Below are 6,287 nucleotides of genomic sequence, written 5' to 3'. Positions count from 1 at the left end.
CTCTCCCCTTCCCCTCTCTCCCTCTCCATCTCCCTCCTCCCTCCCTCTCTGTCTTGGTGACTCTCTCTCTCTCCCTCTCATTCTCTCTGTCTCCCTCCCTCTCCTTCCCCCTCTCCCTCTCCATCTTCCTCCTTCCTCCCTTCATCTCTGTGTGTGTCTCCCCCCACCACCATATGATACTTCAACTCTCCTTCACCTTCTGCCATAATTGTGAGCTTCCTGAGGCCTCACCAGAATGGTGCCATGCAGAACTGGAAGCCAAATAAACCTCTTTTCTTTCTAAATCACCCAGCCTCGGGTCTTTATAGCATCAGAAAATGGACTAATTCGCTGGTCTTTGTACTTGCTGTGTCCTCTGATAGAAGTTGGCTTCTTGTCATCATTTTTATCTTGGCTCAAAGTCTCTCTTGAGGGTGGTCTTCCACACCACCCTATCTAAGTCTACACTCATTGTTCCCAGGCATCAGATTCTCATTCTCTTGCTTGTTTTCTTCAGCACAAATCATGGAGAAATGCTTGCTTAATGATCATTAAGCGTGACCCCTATCAGAAGCAAGCTCCAGACAGCAGGGACCACATCTGCCCCATTTGCCACTCTATTTCCTGGGGCCTAGAACCATGCTTGAGAGGATAGAGTAGCTGCTCAAAGAGTACTTGGCAAAGACTATGCAATAAAAGGAATAAGTAAAACTATAAAGCAGTGGCAATCACTAGTTATCAATATGAACACTCGATACAGGGGAGGAAATAAGGAAGGAAGGAAGGAAGCCTTATAGCGGTACTTTGGGGATTATTCTCAAAGCTAGGTATTGTTAAGGTTCATAGATAACTGGGAACATCACTATTGTGTTTGGTTCTCTGCTCACAGTGAGGAAATTAGGGATATAACATAAATATCCTTGACTTAGAATAATTCTAAGGCTAGTTCACTGCATGATTACTGTACAGTAACCCAAACAGATGAGTCAGAGAAGAGGCCCGCTATAGACTGAAGGTTATATGGGATTATGTAAAAGACATGACTCAAAATGGAACTTGGGCGAATGTGGAAACAGCATTGTCTGAATGCAGCCCAGGGAGGTTATGGGAATGAAAGATACATGGGAAAATTTAACAGCACTGCAGGAGACCTAAGGACAGAACCTTGGGGTAGAGCTTCTAGGAACATCTTTGTTTAAGCAAAAGAAGAGAAAGATGGAGGTCACAGAAGAAGTAGAGTCTTTGAAAACACTTTGGACTGACGCTTCTGATCAATAAAAGAAAAGACGTTGGCTCCACCTGGAGTTTAGTGGTTTAAACTCCTCAGAACAATCCTCCTGCAGATAACTTTATAAACTAAAAAAATACCTGGTGATTTGTAGAGTGAACACAAGCAAGATGACTAAATCTTTGGAGAAGAAAACAAGTGAGTCCCTGTCCCTCCCCACTCCTCATGTGGGTTGCCCTAAGGGTAAACCACAATTGCAAAGCTGCACACCCCAGAGGTGAATAAAGTTTTTATCAAAATGCACCATCTGATAAGACTAGAGAAACCAAGGGAAGAAGCCCAAGTACGGGGGAAGCGGGGAGGGGGTGAGGAATCCCAGAATGGAGAGAGCTGGGAATGAGAATCCTCTTAATTTTGTAAATCTGTAGTTTACCTCAAAGCACGCAGGAGCAGGACGTGCAGGACAGCGCAAGCTTAAAGAATTGAACCAAGAGTTGAATCACTGCCCAGAGCAAGCAACAGAGTTTACAATTTCAGTCTGATAATTTTAGTTGCCCGTGACACCAGAAACATTGACATTCTTCAGGGGAATATAACAGAATCTCAATTCTCTACAACATTCACAATGCCCAGGATAAACCAAACATTGCTTAACATACAAGGAAATCACAACACCAGCAACAACAGCAACAAACAAGAACATATAGTCACTCTCAGAGGAAAAAACAATCATCCCCAAGATGTCCCAGACATTGGAATGACCACTCTGGGACAAAAAAGCAGCTCTTATAACAATATTTTATGAAGTAAAGTAAAATATGCTTAATATGAATAAAAAGAAAGGTTATCTCATAGAGCATATTTAAAAATAAAATGGAAATTTCAGAACTAAAAAAATATAATATCTGAAATTTTACAATTCACTGGATGGACTTAATAGCAGAATGGGAAAGAACAGGAAAGACTTAGTGAACATGAATGTAGAGCAATAGAAATTATCCACTCTAAAATACAAAGACAAAAGTATTTTCTTAAGCAAAGTTTCAGAACCCTGCATCAAAAGTCTAAAGTACAAGTAATGAGTCCCAGAAAGGAAAGATAGACTAGAACAAAAAAAAAGAATTTGAAGAATATAGCCAGCAACAGCCCATAACTGGTGAGAGAAAAAGTTTACAAATCCCAGATGCTCAGCAAACACAGAAAACATATATCATAAAGCAAAATATTACTAAATTGGACTTTATAAAGATTTTACTATTTAAAGATATCATTAAGAAAATGGAAGGCAACCTACAGGCTGGAAGGATATGTTTATAACACATTTATCAGATAAATGGCTTGCATCCAAAATATGTAAAGAACTCTTAACATCTCAATTTCTAAAAACATTTAATTTTAAAAACTGACAAAATGTAGCTAAGCATGGTGACTCATGCCTGTGATGCCTGCACTTTAGGAGTTGGAGGCAAGAGGACTGCCTAAGCCCACACATTCAAGACCAGCCGAGGCAGCTTGGTGAGACCTCGTCTCTACAAAAAATCAAAAACTTAGCTGGCATAGTGGTACGTGCCTATAGTTCCAAGCTACTTCGAAGGCTGAGGTAGAAGGATCGCCTGAGCCCAGCAGGTCAAGGCCTTGGTGGCCGTGAGTGTGCCACCTCACTCCAGCCAGGGCAACAGAGTGAGACTCCGACTCAAACAACAACAAAAAATTGACAAAATGATCACCGGAGCCCAGCAGGTTGACGCTGGGGTGCCATGAGTATGCCACTGCACTCCAGCCTGGGAGACAGAGTGAGAATCCAAATTAAAAAAAAAAAAAAAAACAATTGACAAAATGTTTGAACAAACACATCACAAAAAATATATGAATGGCAAATAAGCACATAAAAAATGCTAAACACCACAGCCAGCATGGAAATGCAAATTCAAATCATAGGATATCATCTCTCACTTGCTAGAATGACTAAAATGAAAAAGACTGACAATACTAAATGTTGGTGAGAATTTGAAGCAACTCTAACTCATATACATTCCTGTGAGAATATCAAATTATACAACCATGTTGGAAATCAGGTTGGCCGTGTCTTTAAAAAGTAAACACCACCATATGACTCAGTAACTCCTATTCACTCAAGGAAAATGTACGCATATATCCACACGAGAGATGTTCATTACAACTTTTGTGGTTTTTGAGCTAGAGTCTCACTCTGTCACTCAGGCTGGAGTGTAGTAACACAATCACAACCACCACGGCCTCGAACTGCTAGACTCAGTTGATCCTTCTGCTTCAGCCTTCCAAGCAGCTGGAACCACAGGCGTGCACTACCATGCCAGGTAAACTTTTTTTTTATTGTAGAGATGAGGTCTCCCCAAGTTGCCCAGGCTGGTCTCAAACTCCAGGGCCTAGGTTATTAGGGATTACAGGCGTGAGCCACTGTACCTGGCTTACAATTCATTTTTATTAATAACCAAAAGCTAGAAACAACCCAAATGCTGAATGAAAAGCAAACCACAGTGTATTTATACAACGAGATACTACTCAGCAATAAACAGGAAACTATTGATATATGCAATAACATGGATGAACCTTAAAATGAGGATGCTGAGTGAAAGAAGTCAGACTTTTTTCCACACAGTTAAATCCGTTCCTTTTACATAAAAGTCTAGCCTGGGAACACATGGAAAAAGGGATGTCCTGAAAAGCATGCACAAGGGGACTTTGTTGGGGTGGGGGAAGTGTTCTAGGTCCTTTTGTGTAACTATTTCACAGGTGTGTTATATGCCAAATGTCACTGAATTCTACATTTTATTTTTTTAATTTATTTATTTTTAAAACAGAGTCTCACTTTGTTACTCAGGTTGGAGTGCAGTGGCACAATCACAGCTCATTCCAGCCTCCTGGGCTCAAGGAATCCAAGTAGCTGGGACTACAAGCATATGCCACCATGCCCTGCTAATTTGTTTTTATTTTGTAGCAATGGGGGTCTCACTATGTTGCCCAGGCTGGTCTTGAACTCCTGGACTCAAGCAATCCTCCCATCTCAGCCTCCCAAAATGCTGGGATTATAAGCATGAGCCACCACACCCAGCCTGAATTGTACATATTAAATAAGTGCAGCTTAGCAGTTTATTTTACATGAGTTATGCCTCAATAAAATTGTTTAAATATAATAAAAATAAAAGGAATTTATCCAGCCTAGGAGATGGGAGTGTTTTCTAAAGGAGTGTCAGTCACAGCCAGATGTATACAATGTAGACAGGGTCACCTGAGGTGCTATTTCCAGGGCTCCTGTGCTTCTGGTATCAGACCCAAGTTTGAATCTAGGCTCTTATGCTTCACCATAACCATGGCTTCTTTAGCAAGATTTCCTAACCTCTCTATACCTCAGTTTCCTCATCAGTAAATAAAAGTATATACTCCTTCTGTCAGAATGATGGTAAAAATGTCAGATCAGAAGTAGCTCTACAAGAAGGGGATTATCTTTCTCAAGCATCAGTGATTCTGGAATGTTCTGGAATGTCCCAGCAACTCAACATGTCAGGTCTCAGTCTCAGCATCCATGGTTCTGTTGACAAGATGGCTACCCAGCTTCAAGCATCCCATCCTCATATAACCATATTCAAAGACAAGAAAGAGGTGGGGGAGGCGGGCCTTTACCTTAGTTGTTTTTTGTATCTGAGAAGAAATTCTCGGCAAGGCGAAAAGGTACTTCCTTTTAGAGACTGGAATGGAGAGGAGGAAAGGGCCAATGACACTAAGAGATGTAGGTGAGTGGCAGATAAACGTCCCCTTGGTCTTCCAAGCTGTCCTTTCAGGCTTTCACGAGGACATCAGATGATTTTATCCCATAATGTGTTGGAAAGACTCTCTGGATTTGCTCTTTTAAAAAAAAAAAAACTACCAAATAAGAACATTGTACCCTAAACAAATTTTAGTAGCCACCAATTTCCCAAAAAGCCATTAAAATGAGATTGTATTGAATGTGTCTCATGGGCCCATGCTTGTGTGTGGGACCGGATCACAAGTCCCTGAGGGTAGGAACAGAGTCTGGGGTGGCCGCTGTGTTCTCCCAGCCTGGCTCCATGGGCCTTCCCTCCAATTATTCATTCATCCCAGAGACCTTTGCCAAGTAGGTACCACACCGTGTGCCAAGCACCATTGAACAGAGAGCAGCCCCTGTCTTCAGCAAGACCATTTAAAAGGTTTCCTATGTCCTGGACGGCTTTCCCTGCTCCCTTCCGTCCCCAGAACATCTCTCTACATCAATAGCATTCATTACCATTTCTGGGATGACAGTTGCCATGTAGACTTTTTTTGAGACAAGATGGACTTCTACCAACTAGGCAGCGCGACAGTGTCCCAAAGTCGATTCACACACACACCATTTCTTTTCTTTTCTTTTTTCCTTTCTTTTTTTTTTTTTGAGTCGGAGTCTCGCTCTGTCACCCAGGCCAGAGTGCAGTGGCACGCTCATGGCCACCGCAGCCTCGATCTGCTGAACTCAGGTGATCCTTCCACCTCAGCCTTTCACGTAGCTGGAACCACAGGCGTGTGCATCACACCCGGTTAATTTTTTTTATTTATTGTAGAGACGAGGTCTCACCATGTTGCCCAGACTTGTCTCAAACCCCTGGGCTCAGGCAATCCTTTCACCTCAGTCTCCCAAAGTGCTAGGATTACAGGCATGACCCGGCTCACACACACCATTTTTAAACTTTAATTCCTCTCCTGTCCGAAAGCACTTTTACCTTTGCTTTTCCCTGGCTTGATGAGTGGCAACTGCCCTCACGCCAAGTGCCTAGATCAGAAACTCAGGCTCTGCTCTCCCCTGTGAAAGGGCAGGCCAAGAGCAGGAAATACATTTTTTTTACTCTTCTTCCTAAATCCTAATACAATGATGAGAAAGTAGAAGCTATGCTTTTGCAGAAATGCACACTTTAAGTAAAAATTAACTTTGCCAACTTTGTCTTTTTAGGAACAGACTTCCTAGTGCCAGGTATCTCATAGTGTCAATCAAGCTTGCCTAGAGTAAAGGGAATTTACAAGGCCTAAGATATCATACATTGGTCAAGGACAT

This window comes from Carlito syrichta, unplaced genomic scaffold, assembly GCF_000164805.1.
Source record: "Carlito syrichta isolate Samal-C Ts95f unplaced genomic scaffold, Tarsius_syrichta-2.0.1 Scaffold302622, whole genome shotgun sequence".
NCBI lineage: Eukaryota > Metazoa > Chordata > Mammalia > Primates > Tarsiidae > Carlito > Carlito syrichta.
The sequence above is the reverse complement of the archived record's forward strand: the minus strand, read 5'-3'. Positions refer to the sequence as shown.